This window comes from Nicotiana tabacum, chromosome 10 (assembly GCF_000715075.1).
Source record: "Nicotiana tabacum cultivar K326 chromosome 10, ASM71507v2, whole genome shotgun sequence".
Taxonomy (NCBI): Eukaryota; Viridiplantae; Streptophyta; class Magnoliopsida; order Solanales; family Solanaceae; genus Nicotiana; species Nicotiana tabacum.
The window spans coordinates 123,098,407-123,116,063 of record NC_134089.1 but is presented as its reverse complement, the minus strand read 5'-3'; positions in this window follow the sequence as shown (position 1 = coordinate 123,116,063).

The following is a 17,657-nucleotide window of genomic DNA, read 5'->3' as shown; positions in this document are numbered from 1 at the left end:
ATACACTCAGCCTCCGGTTCGCCCACAATGGCGCGCACCGGCTCCCCAGAACATATATGCACCGCCACAAAACACCTACCCTCCACCAAGGGCATATAGAAACCCTTCAGGGGCAGGCTTCCGGGGAAATCCAGATGCTAGGAATGACAGGTTGCGGAAGCAAAGAACCTTCACCGAACTGGGAGAATCCTACACCGCTGTGTTCCACAAGCTGCGGCAATTGGGTTTGGTTAGTCCTGTCCAGACTCGGGAACCAAATCCCCCACCTCAGAATTTGGATCATTCAATCAGTTGTGAATACTGTTCAGGGATGCTCGGGCACGATACCGAGAAGTGTTGGAAGTTAAGGCATGCCATACAGGATCTTATTGACACCAATAAGATCGAGGTCCAGACACCGGAGGCCCCTAACATCAACCAAAACCCACTGCCAGCGCACCACGAAACTCACATGATTGAGTTGGTGTGTGAGGGAGGAGAATTAAGAAAACCCTCACAAACAGTGATGATGATCCAAGCCGCCCCGAAAGAAGTCTTAACCAGTGGAGGAACGAGTGTACAGTCGCAGGGTGAAGGCGTCAAGCCGGTAGTGATATTGGGGAAGAGCCCGTCCGTCATAGCAAGCAAACCCGAGCCAAGCAAGTTGGTAATACCAGGGATCCTGCCCACACCGGCAGCCGTGTTGAAAGGGGTATGTAGAGAACGGGTGACCATAAAGCCTGTGGTCCAACTACCGATGATTGACAGCAAGGCTGTGCCTTGGAAATATGAAAAGGTAGTGGTGACGTATCAAGGAAAACAGGTGGAAGAAGTCAGTTGTGAAGCGCAAGGGCTGACTCGATCAGGTCGATGTTTTGCTCCGGTGGAGCTAAGAAAAACCAACCCAGTGGCAACCAAGAAGCCAGTGTCTGAAGAAGAGGCTGAAGAATTCCTGAGGAAGATGAAGGTACAAGACTATTCTGTGGTCGAGCAGCTGAGAAAAACACCTGCCCAGATCTCACTATTGTCATTACTCCTCCATTCCGAGGAACATCGTCGGGCCCTGTTAAAGATATTGAACGAGGCCCATGTACCCAGTGAGATTTCTGTAAACCACCTGGAAACCATTGCCAGCAAGATTTTCGAGGTGAACAGGGTAACATTCTCAGATGATGACCTGCCGGTGGAAGGTACGGAGCATAACAAAGCTCTATACCTAGCTGTCAAATGTGAAGACTCGGTGGTAACTCGAGTATTGGTGGATAACGGCTCAAGCGCCAATATTTGTCCATTATCCACCCTGGACCAGTTAAAGATTGACCGTGGAAGAATCCGGGAGAATAGCATCTGTGTCCGGGGGTTTGACGGAAACGGAACTGCCACTGTGGAAGATGTTGTACTTGAATTGACCATTGGTCCGGTCCTGTTTACCATGGAATTCCAGGTGTTGGACGCCACGGTATCTTACAACTTGCTGTTAGGACGACCCTGGATTCATGCAGCTAAAGCGGTGCCTTCCACCCTACATCAGACAGTGAAGTTCGAGTGGGAAAGACAAGAGGTCGTGTTGCACGGCGAGGATACAACATGCACCATGGGCGGAACCATTGTGCCTTTCATAGAGACCACTGATGACAAGGGTCCCTAGGTCTACCAGATTCTCGATACAGGGTCGGCCAACAAAATTTCTGAAGGAGAAATCATCCCGCACCCTAGGGTAGCTGCCGCAACAGTCATGATGGTATCAGAAATGCTGGGTAATGGGTTTGTGCCGGGAAAAGGCCTGGGAGTTGAACTTCAAGGGATAGTCCAACCTGTCTCCCTTCCTAAGAATCTGGAAACTTTCGGGTTGGGGTTCAAACCAACCGCAGCAGACAGGAAGCAAGCACGAAAAATGAAGAAGAGGGTCTGGTTTCTGCCTAAACCAGTGCCACGCCTCTCAAGGTCTTTTGTTAAAGCAAGTGCCAAGGGGTCAGCGATCCCAAAGATTCGAGGACCTTTGATCGGTATAAATGAAGACCTGAATCAGAGTTTTGAGAGGCTGTTCGCGGATGTCAGTATGGTGGAAGCTGGAGAAGGTTCCAGCAGAGCAGAGATACAATTTGTGGGGCCTGAGGCCAAGACCAACAATTGGACGGTTACTCCTGTTCCTGTCCGAGGGGAGTCTTGGTAGTAGGCTTTGATTAATGTTTTGTTTGTTTGTTTGTTTGATCGGATTATTCAAGGGTGTAATCCAAATTTTACTTTCGTTTTGTAAAAGTGTGAACCCTTTTTATCCCGCAAATTTAATAAAGTTCTTTTCTTTTGTCTCATTTTAATTTTTGTCTTGTTCTTTTTCTTTCTGAACAGTTCTCTTTTTACTGGTTCTAATGACATGGCATGCACAGCGGATCTTCGACCTAGTCTAATAAATCAATCTGAAACCGACTCAATGATGCAAAAGGTCGTTTGTGACGATGAATCTGAATGTGACGAAGGTGAAGCCTTCGAAGAAATAAACAGAGAACTGTGCCAATTTGAAGAGAAACCCAAGCCTAACTTAAATGACACCGAGGCTGTGAATCTAGGAGACGCTGATAACGTCCAAGAGACCAAAATTAGCATCCACATTGAGCCGAATGTCAGAACAGAATTGATCAAAACTCTCAGGGAATTCAAAGATGTTTTTGCCTGGTCCTATGATGATATGCCTGGATTAAGCACCAATTTAGTGGTTCACAAATTGCCCACTGACCCGGCATACCCTCCGGTCAAGCAAAAACTAAGGAAATTTAAAACAGAAATGAGTGTAAAGATCAAAGAAGAAGTGATTAAGCAATTACAATCGAAGGTCATTCGGGTCATTCGGTATCCCGAGTGGTTGGCCAATGTGGTGCCAGTCCCAAAGAAGGATGGAAAAATCAGGGTGTGCGTTGATTACCGCAACCTCAACAAAGCAAGTCCCAAGGACAATTTTCCGCTGCCCAACATTCATATCCTGATCGACAATTGCGCTGGGCGCGAGATCGGATCCTTTGTGGATTGTTATGCGGGTTATCATCAGATCCTAATGGACGAGGAGGATGCTGAGAAGACAGCGTTTATTACGCCATGGGGCACCTACTGCTATCGGGTAATGCCGTTCGGGTTAAAGAACGCTGGGGCAACATACATGCGAGCAATGACTGCAGTGTTTCATGACATGATACACAAGGAGATTGAGGTGTACGTCGACGACGTGATCATCAAATCTTGGCGTCAGGAGGACCATATAGCAGACCTAAGGAGATTTTTTCAAAGACTCCGGAGGTATGATATCAAGCTTAACCCGGCCAAATGCGCATTCGGGGTTCCATCAGGAAAGTTGCTAGGATTCATCGTCAGTCGACGGGGGATTGAGTTAGACCCATCCAAAATTGAATCCATCCGAGATTTGCCACCGCCAAGGAACAAAACAGAGGTAATGAGTTTGCTGGGCAGACTCAATTACATCAGCAGGTTCATCGCTCAACTCACAGCAACTTGCGAGCCCATATTTCGATTGCTGAGAAAGGATGCTGCGGTAGGTTGGACAGCAGAGTGTCAGGAAGCTTTCGACCAAATCAAAGGGTATCTGTCTAATCCACTCGTATTGGTCCCACCTAAGCCCGGGAAACCCCTAATCCTTTACCTGACGGTCTTGGAAAATTCATTTGGTTGTGTACTGGGGCAACATGACGACACAGGGAGGAAGGAGCAAGCCATCTACTATCTTAGCAAGAAATTCACAGTGCATGAGGTCAAGTACACTCAACTCGAGAAAACGTGCTGCGCCCTAACTTGGGTAGCTCAGAAGTTGAAGCACTACCTGTCTTCATATACTACTTATCTCATATCCCGCTTGGACCCATTGAAGTATATCTTTCAGAAACCTATGCCCACGGGAAGGTTGGCAAAATGGCAAATTCTGCTCACAGAGTTTGATATCATCTATGTGACGAGGACGGCCACATGAAAGCCCAGGCGCTGGCAGACCATTTGGCAGAGAATCCCGTTGATGAAAAATACGAGCCCTTAAGAACGTATTTTCCTGACGAAGAGGTAATGCATACAAATGAGTTGGAATTGCCTGAGGAACCGGGTTGGAAGCTTTTCTTCGATGGAGCTGCAAACGCGAAAGGGGTTGGAATAGGAGCAGTACTCATTTCTGAAACAGGACGACATTATCCTGTTACGGCTCAACTACGCTTTTATTGCACCAACAATATGGCCGAGTATGAGGCTTGCATTCTGGGTCTGCGCTTGGCTGCTGACATGGATGTCCAAGACGTCTTGGTCTTAGGAGACTCGGACCTCTTGGTACATCAAATTCAGGGTGAATGGGAAACACGAGATCTAAAGCTCATACCATACCGACAATGCTTGCATGATCTGAGCAAGCAATTTCGATCGGTGAAGTTCAAACACATCCCGAGAGTTCACAATGAGGTTGCGGATGCCTTAGCCACCTTAGCATCAATGCTGCACCAACCTGACAAAATGTATGTTGATCCTCTACACATCCAGGTCCGTGATCAGCACGCCTACTGCAATGCCATAGAAGAAGAAGCAGATGGCGAACCCTGGTTTCATGATATCAAGGAATACCTCAGGATGGGGATATATCCAGAACATGCCTCTGGAGACCAAAAAAGAGCCCTTCGGCGTTTGTCGAATGGTTTCTTCCTCAGTGGAGGAGTATTGTACAAAAGAACCCCGGATTTGGGATTGTTGAGATGCATAGATGCCAGTCAAGCAACGACGGTTATGGCAGAGGTACATGCTGGAGTTTGTGGGCCACACATGAGCGGATATGTATTGGCAAGAAAGATCCTTCGAACAGGGTGTTATTGGCTCACCATGGAACATGACTGTATCACTTTCGTGAGGAAATGCCATCAGTGCCAGATACATGGAGATTTGATTCATTCTCCGCCAACAGAGTTACATACGATGTCAGCACCCTGGCCGTTTGTGGCATGGGGCATGGACGTTATTGGGCCCATCGAGCCGGCAGCATCCAACGGTCATAGGTTCATTCTAGTGTCCATTGATTACTTCACCAAATGGGTTGAGGCTAAAACCTTCAAATCAGTAACCAAGAAGGCAGTGGTGGACTTTGTTCACTCCCATATCATCTGCAGATTTGGGATCCCAAAAGTGATCATCACGGATAACGGTGCGAATCTTAATAGCAGCTTGATGAGAGAGGTATGCCAACAATTCAAGATTACACACCGCAATTCCACCCCATATCGTCCCAAGGCGAATGGAGCAGTCGAAGCAGCCAATAAGAATATCAAGAAGATACTGCGAAAGATGGTAGAAGGTTCCAGACAATGGCACGAGAGATTACCCTTTGCTTTGTTGGGTTACCGCACCACCGTCCGAACTTCCATAGGCACAACTCCTTATTTGTTGGTGTACGGAACTGAGGCCGTAATACCAGCGGAAGTCGAAATTCCGTCCCTCTGAATTGTCGCTGAAGCCGGGATTAATGATGATGAATGGGTCAAAGCTCGATTGGAACAGTTGAGCCTGATAGATGAGAAAAGATTGGCAGCAGTGTGCCATGGTCAGCTGTACCAGAAGAGAATGGCAAGAGCGTATAATAAGAAGGTGCGCCCTAGGAAATTTGAAGTAGGGCAGCAGGTATTAAAGAAGATCCTCCCACATCAGGTCGAGGCAAAAAGGCAAATTCGCCCCAAATTGGCAAGGGCCTTATATCGTGATCAGAATATTGTCCAACGGTGCTTTGTGTTTGACAGATGTCGAAGGTAGATGTGTCTACATGGCTATCAATTCAGATGCAGTCAAGAGATATTATGCGTAACTTCTTTAATTATGGCAATTTTGGTTTATTTGTTTGTATTTGGCATTTGTTGAATAATGAGATGACGGAGACAATTCTTTCTTCTATCCAAACACTTTTAACCCTCGCTTCCCCCTTTGAGCCTTAAGCAATTCTTTCAATACCCCTCTTTTGGAATCACTAATGGGAAAGATATGAAAAAAAAAGAGAAAAGAAAAGAAAAAGAAAAGAAAAGAAAAAGACATGAAAAAAAAATGAAAATAAGGAAAAGAAAAAGGAAGAAGATAAAATCACAAATACAAAATCGTGGGAACTACGTTTGACCTGATTCCTCAAAGAGGATACGTAGGCGCCTCACGGCTCGGTCATAGTATGCATCATAGCAAATATAGGATGCATAATGTACATAGTGTGCATAATAGGCACAATGTGCGTAACGCACATAGCTCAACATAAGCATAAAAAATAAATTCCCCAAGCAAGAAAACTGGGGCAGAGCTTATGTTTTAAGTTCCAACAAAGGTTTGATTCCAAAAGTTTTAGCACATCACCCTTCAAATTGTTTTCATTTTTGTAGCCTTTCTTCAATCCCACACCAAAACCGACATCAACATCCAAAAGACCTCCCGATCAATGTTCGAGAGATGCCAAATCCGGCAAATAAGGCCGAGAATAATATACTGATCCCCAGCAAAGAAGAGGATCGTAAGACTGGGAATGAGTTGATAGTCAAAAGAATCCCCGGAAGAGAGGGTCGCATCTACAACACCCCGGATCCTCGAAAGAAATAAAATGAGAGAGTCTTATCGGTGAAAACCTTCACAGGCACCGAGAGGCGATGTAAGATGAGGGATATGAAATGAGAGAGTCTTATTGGTGAAAACCTTCACAGGCACCATAAGGCGCCGGGAGATGAGAGAAAGGAGAGAGTCTCATTAGTGAAAACCCCTCGAAGGGCACTATGAGGCGACAAGACGAATCAACAAAAGCTACCACATTTGCAACAGCATGGACAATCATTTATCATCCCCAGCAAGTCAGACCATCCGGCAAATCGATTGATACAAATAGACTGGGTCGGGAATCTATGGTGCACGTCATGATCACGGGGACCAGTCATGTCCTCCAGATAAGTTCTTTTGATTGTCTCCTCCCACAAAAAATATTGGTTCAAAAAGATTTTCTCCTTTCCGTATCTTTTATTTCTTTCCCTAAAATGTGTCTTGAAAGGATTTTTCAAAGCATACTACCAGAAACCAAAGGGGAATTCATCCAATGCAGGATAATACAAACAGTCTTAAAGGCCGGTCCCAGGCAATGCAGGGATTGTGCCCGGAAATTTTGGAAGAAGTAAGCTCCAAAAGGGAGTGGTTTCGGGAGTTAGAAGCAGACTCCCACATCATGTGTTTAAAGAGAAAGCAGAAAAGGGGATAAATTAAAAACCAATCCCCAGCAGGCTAGAGACCCCCAATAGGCAACTTTGCCCGCCAACCAATTATGGGGACAAAGAGCAAGAAAAAGGGAAGAGAGAAAAATTGCTCGCCAGAAAGGCACCCTCTACCACCACGATTAAAACTGACTAAATCCTTTTGTCTGTTGCAGGAGAGCAAAGAATTGATGATGGCAGCAAGATGCAACGCCATGGAAGTCACCAAAAACCGGGGCAGAAAATTTTCTGCCGATTGTCGAAAATTTTCTCGAAAAAACGGGGAAGCAATTTCAATACATTTAAGTTCTAGGTCGCCCACCAGTATAATGCGGGAATACATTTAAGTTCTAGGTCGCCCACCAGTATAATGCGGGAATACTTTTAAGTTCTAGGTCGCCCACCAGTATAATGCGGGAATACTTTTAAGTTCTAGGTCGCCCACCAGTATAATGCGGGAATACATTTAAGTTCTAGGTCGCCCACCAGTATAATGCGGGAATACTTTTAAGTTCTAGGTCGCCCACCAGTATAATGCGGGAATACTTTTAAGTTCTAGGTCGCCCACCAGTATAATGCGGGAATACTTTTAAGTTCTAGGTCGCCCACCAGTATAATGCGGGAATACTTTTAAGTTCTAGGTCGCCCACCAGTATAATGCGGGAATACTTTTAAGTTCTAGGTCGCCCACCAGTATAATGCGGGAATACTTTTAAGTTCTAGGTCGCCCACCAGTATAATGCGGGAATACTTTTAAGTTCTAGGTCGCCCACCAGTATAATGCGGGAATACTTTTAAGTTCTAGGTCGCCCACCAGTATAATGCGGGAATACATTTAAGTTCTAGGTCGCCCACCAGTATAATACGGGAATACTCTTAAGTTCTAGGTCGCCCACCAGTATAATGCGGGAATACTTTTAAGTTCTAGGTCGCCCACCAGTATAATGCGGGAATACTTTTAAGTTCTAGGTCGCCCACCAGTATAATGCGGGAATACTTTTAAGTTCTAGGTCGCCCACCAGTATAATGCGGGAATACTTTTAAGTTCTAGGTCGCCCACCAGTATAATGCGGGAATACTTTTAAGTTCTAGGTCGCCCACCAGTATAATGCGGGAATACTTTTAAGTTCTAGGTCGCCCACCAGTATAATGCGGGAATACATTTAAGTTCTAGGTCGCCCACCAGTATAATGCGGGAATACTTTTAAGTTCTAGGTCGCCCACCAGTATAATGCAGGAATACATTTAAGTTCTAGGTCGCCCACCAGTATAATGCGGGAATACATTTAAGTTCTAGGTCGCCCACCAGTATAATGCGGGAATACATTTAAGTTCTAGGTCGCCCACCAGTATAATGCGGGAATACATTTAAGTTCTAGGTCGCCCACCAGTATAATGCGGGAATACATTTAAGTTCTAGGTCGCCCACCAGTATAATGCGGGAATACTTTTAAGTTCTAGGTCGCCCACCAGTATAATGCGGGAATACTTTTAAGTTCTAGGTCGCCCACCAGTATAATGCGGGAATACTTTTAAGTTCTAGGTCGCCCACCAGTATAATGCGGGAATACTTTAGCTCTAGAGTTTGGAATCAGTAGCCCCACATGAAGACGGAAGGTTACAACAGAGAGCCCCAAGCAGGAAAAACAATAAAATCCCCAGCGCCAAGAAGCAGAAGTCTGCCAAAGCAAGCGCACATTCAAAAGGAAGAAAGAACGCGTCTTAGAAGAAGCAGTTCGGAAACAAAACTGGCCGGAAATGCCCATTTTGAGCTCGCTCAGGCGGATGTTCTCGCTGATCTTGACTTTACAAATAGTCAGCTTCTGTCTTTCCATACGGAGTCTGGCACTTTTCTTGTCTGTTTTGTCTTTATGTGGCCGGTCTTTCTTTCCCTTTTTCTGATCGAAAGATCTTTTTTGACGCGCTATCGCTAGAGAATTGGGCGTTCTGATCGTAATGCATGACTACTTAACGGGGGGATTCACCGCAAATACTAGCTTGGCTCATTATTGCCGAGATAATGGTCTACTTCTTCACATCCACCGTGCAATGCATGCGGTTATTGATAGACAGAAGAATCATGGTATCCACTTCCGGGTATTAGCAAAAGCGTTACGTATGTCTGGTGGAGATCATATTCACTCTGGTACCGTAGTAGGTAAACTTGAAGGTGAAAGAGACATAACTTTGGGCTTTGTTGATTTACTGCGTGATGATTTGTTGTAGCATGCCCAGTATGACAATACTGATGAAGAGTCATACCACTGAAGAAACTAGTGGAAGATTTAAAGAAGAAAGCCATGTTCCCAGCGAATCAAGCAAAGTGATGAAAACTGGCATTCAAACGTCAGCGAAGGACCGGCGTCATCTCCCAAAGTCACAAGATAAAGGCATCAGAGGAAAGGGTTAGCCGACAAGAAAGCAAGACAATAAGAACAAGTTGGAGATGGATGAGATCTCATACTCTAGCTTAACTTCTTGTTTTTCCTTTTAGAGCAATGTAACAGGGAGATCGGTTGAGCAGTAGCATCCTACAGCAGCATGCGACAGCGCACAACAGCAGCAAGCAATACAGTCACACGGTAGTCCCAGCTACCAAAATTTCCCGAACTACATTGACCTGATTCCTGTTTCAGCCCAGGATATGTAGGAAACCTCTGAAGCAAAGGTTCGGTCAAATCTTTTTCAAAAAATGCTTCACATGGAGTATTCGGACGGGCAAAAATCGCTCGCTTATCTTTGCGCGAAAACCCTTCGTGTCTTCGTGCAAAGAGGGGCAGCTGTAAGCACGTGATTTTTGCTTTACGAGCAATCGCTCCAAAAGAAAATAAAAATAGTAACAAATGGTTTCGCTGTACAAATGTTTGAGTTTTCGTGACATGTGTTGTTAGTCATTTGTGGATCTGTCCATTTTTGCATTTAATCATTAACAAACAAAATATGTATGTCAGGATGATTAAACCATAATTCGGTCAGTAAAAGAAAATTCAAAAAATAGATATATATGTGTGCATCATTTGTTCTAGGTTTTTAACTTACTTAAATAATTTTTGTGGTAATTGTGTTAAAATGTTGCATTGTTGTTTAGTTTTAATTTCGTTATTTATTATTTTTATTTTATTTTTTGTTTTAAAAAAATGAAATTAGAAAACAAAAGTGAAGGAAATCGGTTTGGGCCAAAAATTAAACAAAATAACTGGCCCAACCAGCACTCAGGCCCAGTCCAAATCCGGTTGCCCAAACACGGACTCAAACGACGCCGTATCGGCGTCCCTACCAAAGCCGTTGATCTGATTCAAACGAACGGTCCAGATCCGGCTGTTCAACTCGCCTCAACGACGTCGTTTCAGGCAAGATGATCTAAGCCGTCCAACCCCATTGATCCAACGGATCCAGGCCCTCCTCTAAACCCGTCAACATGACCCGATCCAATCCCCTACCCAGTCTTAACCCACTATCAGCTCCCGAACGACGCCGTCTCTCCTCAATGAGTAGATCCTGGCCCTTGATCTCAATTGATCCAACGGCCAGGATCTAAACCCTCGATCCATATATAAACCTTCCCTTACACCCCGCACCCCCTATCCGAACCCCACCCCTCACTCGTCTCCTTCCCCAACCTGAAACCCCCAAACCCTAGCAAGCCGCCCTAGTTTCCCTTCCACCAAAACCCGGCGGCATGAACGCCGGTGGCCACCTCCCGAACACCCTAAGACCCCCTCACTCCCCTAAACACGAATCCACTAACCACGAACCTCGAATCATCTCCTATCGTCTCGAATCTGGATTTGAAGATTCGAGACAAAACTCGATCTACACCAAACCTCACCATCTTTGTATCAGACACTCCCCTGACCTTCCTCGTGACCAAACCAAGCTTGGTTTGGTCCGAATCTACCCACAACTCCCTAAAAATCAGATCTGGAAATCCAGACCTTAGAACACATGCACCTGGGGAATCCGGCCGGTCTTGACAAGGGTTTGAGGTCTAATAGACCTTAATCAAGGTGTTCTCATGTGAGAACACCCTGATTAAAGTTTGTTCAGCCTCAAGGGTTCGAAGTTGAATCAGAATTTGGGTCATTTTTGATTTCAAACCTTTTTGGTAAGTTTTCCTTTCTTTTGTTTTAGTTCTAATTAAGTTGTCAGCATGTTCCGTTGTGTTTGTTTGTTATGTTGCTATTTTTCATTCGGATTTCTTCCATCTCTGTTAAAGGCCTTTTATTTGGTCGATTGTCTTCTGTTTGTGTTCTGAATACACTCTGTGATAAACATGATCGTCAGTTAGATTAGTCGTCAAATGAATTAATTCATATAGGCCCAGTAATTTAACAAAAGTTGTCTGATACCCTTTAGGTCCCTGAACGTATTGCTTATACGAGCGACTGATTATTACCTGCTATAATTAGTATAGTCGACTCGATAAAAGTCGCCGATTAGTTTTCTATAACTAATGAATCGAATGAGCTAATAATGTCGCATGACTAATGAGCCTGTATTGTGATTTGAATGTTGGGCATTACCCATGAATGTTAGTTTGTAACTACATTGTAAACAATTAAAAGGCCAGGCTGGGGCAGTTCTGAAATCGAATGTTCAAAGCCCAAAGTGCCCTGATGCTGCAATAGGCAGGGCAGTAATAATCAAGGTTAAGCAGGGGTATTCTGGGGTGTTAAAAAGGACAGAAAGATTAGTTTAAATGAAGCTGACAAGTAGGGTACTAATTAAGATTAAACTAATACTAATGGGGAACAAGACACAAGGGTATGGGGCTTAAAATGAATAATAAAATGAGCCCATCACTCTTGATTAAACAAAATCAGGCGTGGGGAACCAATGGCTGGCATCAAGAGATGCTCAAGGATGGGCTTTAAAGAGTATGGGCAGGCTGCAAGTTGCAGCACGAGGGCAGCTCAGCTGCACTGGTGCATTTGGCCTATAAAGAGGCCATTTGAGAACTTAAAAGGGGCTGAACTTTTAGTCTTGAGGAAAGGGAAGAATTTTGAGTCTTGAGGCTGGAATCTTTAAGTCTTAAGAAATGTTTGTGAATTAAAAGAAAAGATTGAAAACATAAGAGAGTTCCAGTAAGACATTGCAACCAAACACTGTCTGAAAGTTGTATAAGAGTGCATTTTGGTCAAGCTGTCTTGGCCAAGTTCTGTGTTTGCATTGACTGAACTACTTCTGGTTGTTGAATTGATAGTGTTGCTGCATTGAATACTCTGTTTGTTGCTGTTTTTTCATCATTCTTTTCTGGGTTCACTGGTTTGGTACTCGACTATTTGCTGGTACTCTTTTTCTGGGAAATATTGTTGGTTGTCTGAGGGCTGTGGAAAACATTCGAGTGTTGGTTTGTTGCTGTGCTGTTGCTGTGTATCTGCTGTTGCTGTGTTTACTGCATACTGCCCAGCTGATCACTCCTTTCTTCTTTGTCCTCTATACCAGGTACACAATTAATACCACCAATGTAACTGCAAGTTTGAGCATGAATGCAAAAGAAAGGACCTGCAGATTGCTTTTATGTATACATGAACTGTTACATTAAATGTCATGAAACAGTTACATTTTCGTTTGGATAATAGAAGTAACCTACATACTCAGTATATCAATGTAGGTTAATGAATGCTAGTCATGTATGTGTGCTGTTAGGTGAAAAACATTCCTAGTGTAATAAGTTGTATTTTTAGACTTAGTCTGAGGGTGTAGTATATTCTCTAATGTAGGCCAAATAGGAAAACTATCCACTTTAGTTAAAGTTCTTTCTCCTTTTGCCAGATTGTCCCATATAAATTGATAAACTCATTTCACAGAACAAAGAATCAGTTCTAGGCCTCAACCTCATGAAGGCCGAGCCCAAATCGAAACAAATCAGTTAGGCCCATATCGAAAAACAGGGGCCCAAGTCTGGCCATCTCGCATGAGCTAGGTTTGGGCCCATAATTTTCGACTAGTTGTCCATAAGCGCAGTCACGTTTTATTATTCTGTAAAAGCATTTTAAATCCTGTTATAAGTAAGCTCGCAAGCATGTAATCGATTAAGGCTATTTACTGTTTTCAATTAGTAGAGACAAACACCACAAGAAACGTAGTTGCTATAGGATATCCTTTTAAAATAAGGACGAGACGAGCCTCGATGAAAATAAACAAAACGCGCAGGTGCGGGGCCCTCGTTAAATGTATATTATTGAAGCATTTAGTTTCCAGGACGGGTTGCTTAGCAAATCTCACAACCCTCCTAAAATAACAACACGTTAGTCTCTTTAGGATACGCTTTAATAAACCTTACCTTCTTAAACTCAGGTGCACATTTATGTGACCCAAATCCAAATCTCGACGGATTCGAAATGTATTTCTAATCACGGGTACATTGATTGTGACGTGATCCGAGAGGCATATCCATGACGTCGCGAATTCCTTTTAAAAGTAGAACGAGACGAGCCTCGTCAAATAAAATAGACACAGCTGCGGGGCCCTCTAACTGTATATACATTACAACACTTAGAATTCGGGACAGGCCATGTAGCGAATTTTTCGGCCTTACCCAAAACAACAATACGTTAGTTGCTTTAGGCACGTCTTAATAATTTATTCTCCTTAATTCGGGTGCACATTTATGTGACCCAAATTCAAATCTCAACCGAGTCGAAATATGTCAACAACCATGGGTGCATTGATGTAACGTGGTTCGAGATATGTTTTCACGACGTTGCAATTCTTGATAAAATAACAATAAATGACAAAAGCGGTCTAAAAGTTAAATTTTGCACATAAGTTCACACTTGTATAAAATCAGATAATCAAGCCGAATATAACAGTTGAGCGATCGTGCTAGAACCACGGAACTCGGGAATGCCTAACACCTTCTCCCGGGTTAACAGAATTCCTTATCCGGATTTCTGGTACGCAGACTGTAATATGGAGTCATTCTTTTCCTCGATTCGGGATTAAAATTGGTGACTTGGGACACCCTAAATCTCCCAAGTGGCGACTCTGAAATAATTAAATCAATCCCGTTTCGATTGTCCTTTAATTGGAAAAAACTCCCCATGCGCCCCTCGGGCGCGGAAAAAGGAGGTGTGATAGAATCCATACTGATTTGTGAGCATGTATTATCTATTTTGCAGTTATTCCTCTTTATTCGCATGTTTCATCTGTTACTGTGTTCAATGGATTGAACTTATCTGAATGGCATGAACGAGTCCAGCTCCACTTAGGTGTGATGGATCTTGACTGGGCTCTACTGAATGATAAGCCCGCTGACATTACTGATTCGAGCTGTGCGGATGAGAAGTCTTTCCATAAAGCATGGGAAAGCTCTAACAGGCTAAGCCTTATGTTTATGAGAATGAATATTTCCAACAATATTAAGAGTACTATTCCACAAACAGAAAGTGCCAGGGAATACATGAAGTTTATGGAAAACATTTTCATTCTGCAGATAAGTCTCTCGCTGGTACACTAATTGTTGAACTCACGACCATGAACTTTGATGGGTCGCATAGTATGCAAAACCATATCATCGAGATGGCTAACATTGCAGCAAGACTTCAGACCTTGAGGATGCAAGTGGATGATTCCTTCTTGGTTCAGTTTATTCTGAACTCGTTGCCTCCTAAGTATGGACCTTTTCAAATTAACTATACAATATTAAGGATAAGTGGAATATTAGTGACTTGTCCAGTATGCTTACTTAGGAAGAGTCAAGACTTAATAAACAAGAGAGTCATTTAATTAACCTCATGGGTCAAGGTGCTGGTAAAGGACTTAAAGTGAAGCCCAACAAGTTCAAGAAGAAGAAAGCACCTGCTAAAGCTCCACAGGATGCTAAGAAGGAACGTAAGGTAGATACGTGTCATTTCTGTAACAAGGAAGGACACTATCAAAAAGATTGTCTGAAACGTAAAGCTTGGTTCGAAAAGAAAGGTACAATTAGTGCTTTTGTATGTTTCGAACAAAATTTAATACAAGTTCCTAATAATACTTGGTGGCTCGATTCTGGTGCAACTGCTCATGTATCTAGTACGTTGCAGAGATTCCTTACGATCTAAACTACAAATTCAAATAAGGATTTCTTGTTCATGGGAAATTGTATGAAGGCTCCAATAAAAGGCATAGGGACTTATCGTTTGATCAGGGGGACTGGACGTCACCTTGATCAATTACAGACTCTTTATGTACCTTTAGTTTCTAGGAATTTGATTTTTCTTTCAAGACTTGATATTTTTGGTTTTGATTTAAAGTTTGGAAATAGATGTTTCAATTTACATAAGAATGCTATTTATTATTGTTCTAGTTTTCTTAGTGATGGTTTATATAAGTTGAAACTTGATATTGGTTTTTCTAAATCCCTTCTTACTGTTCAACATAATGTTAGAATTAAATGTAGTTCACTAGATGAAAGTTCTGCTTACTTATGGTATAGACGTTTGGATCATATATCCAAAGAAAAGTTAGAAGATTAGTAAAGAATAAGATTCTTTCGAATCTAACTTTACTGATCTTACTACATGTTTGGATTGTATTAAGGGAAAACAAACCAAACATAGTAAGAAAGGTGCCACAAGAAGCACACAGCTTCTTGAAATTATACACACCAATATTTGTGGACCCTTTGATGTTCCATCTTTTGGTAGAGAAAAATATTTTATCACTTTTACCGATGAATTTTAACGTTATGGATACATCTATTTGTTGAAATAAAAATCTCAAGCAACAGATGCTCTCAAAGTGTTTGTTAATGAGGTTGAAAGACAATTAAATAAAAATGTAAAAATCATTAGGTCAGATAGAGGTGGTGAATATTATGAAAAATATAACGAATCAGGACAATGTCCAGGTCCATTTTCAAAGTTCCTCGAGGAATGTGGTATATGTGCACAGTACACTATGCCAGGAACACCTCAAAAAAATGGTGTTACAGAAAGGCGTAATTGAACACCTATGGATATGGTTAGGAGCATGATGATTAATTCCTCATTACCTAAATCATTGTGGATGTATGGTATTAAAATCACTATATATTTATTAAACAGGGTTCCTAGTAAGGCAGTTCCAAAGACCCCTTTTGAACTGTGGACAGGAAGGAAACCTAGTTTAAGGTACTTGCATGTTTGGGGTTGCCCAGTGGAAGCTAGAGTTTATAATCAACAAGAAAAGAAATTAGATTCTCGAACAGTAAGCGGTTACTTCATTGGTTACACAGAGAAATCTAAAGGGTATGTGTTTTATTGTCCAAACCATAATTCGAGAATTGTTGAAACCGGTAATGCAAGATTTATTGAGAATGGTAAAGTTAGTGGGAGTGTTGAAAAGCAAAGTGTGAAAATAAAAGAGGTAAGGGTCAATATTCTATTACCCACGAATGTGCCTACTTCCACACAAATACCAAATATTGCTCCAGTTGTTGAAAAACACTTTGATAATACCGAGCAACATTTGGATAAAACACTTCATGAAGAAACTAACACACAAATATCTGACACAAATGAACCACTAGAAATGTCATTAAGAAAATCTCAAAGAGTTAGAAAATTGACTATTTCGGATGTGTCATGACTTAATTTCTAATCTAGGTCGTGATGGCGCCCAACACCGAGGTTAGGCAAGCCAAACTCAATCCACTAATGGATTTCATTTATGTCACCAAAACATTTCCGACATTTCCTTAGATTAAATTTAAAACATTTAGTGATGATAAATAGTTTAGGCAAATTTAAAGCGGAAGTGACCAATGATGTCATAATTAAGTGATTACATCCCAAAAGAACAATCTACTAATGTGTGTGCCAAGACCTGGTGTCATAAGTATATGGGCATCTAGTAGAATATACAAAAGAATACATCTACCCTACTCTCTAAAATAGAGTAGACAATCAAAAACAAAAGATAGACTCCATCATGCTGCTGAACGACATAGGAAGGGAGCAGCTCACCATGGAATCTCGGCCAACTATCAGGAATGTGCACCAGATGGGTAGCCAAATGCACCTGCCTTAGAACCAGTACAATTAAGTACAGAAGCGTAGTATGAGTACATAAACAATATATACCCAGTAAGTATCTAGTCTAACCTTAAAGAAGTAGTGACGATGGGTCGACTTGACACTTACTAGGGTCAATAGTATGATAATATAAGGATCAATATTTCAGTTCACAATGTACATAGATAGAAACAAGTTCAAATAAGAAATAATACTGGAAACCTTCTCATCAATTAATAAGTCTAGGCATTTCCTTCTTTTAAACCAAAGAGTCTTTCAAACAATAAATCATACGGATTATAAGAGGTCCCGTTTCCATTATCACACAATTTCCGCCGAGGATGTTCGGCCTGATCCAACATAAAAGTAAACTTTGCACTACCAAGGGTCGAACGGTCCAAACCATATATATATATATATAATACAATTACCAATATGCTGAGGCGAACGGCCCACTCCCATG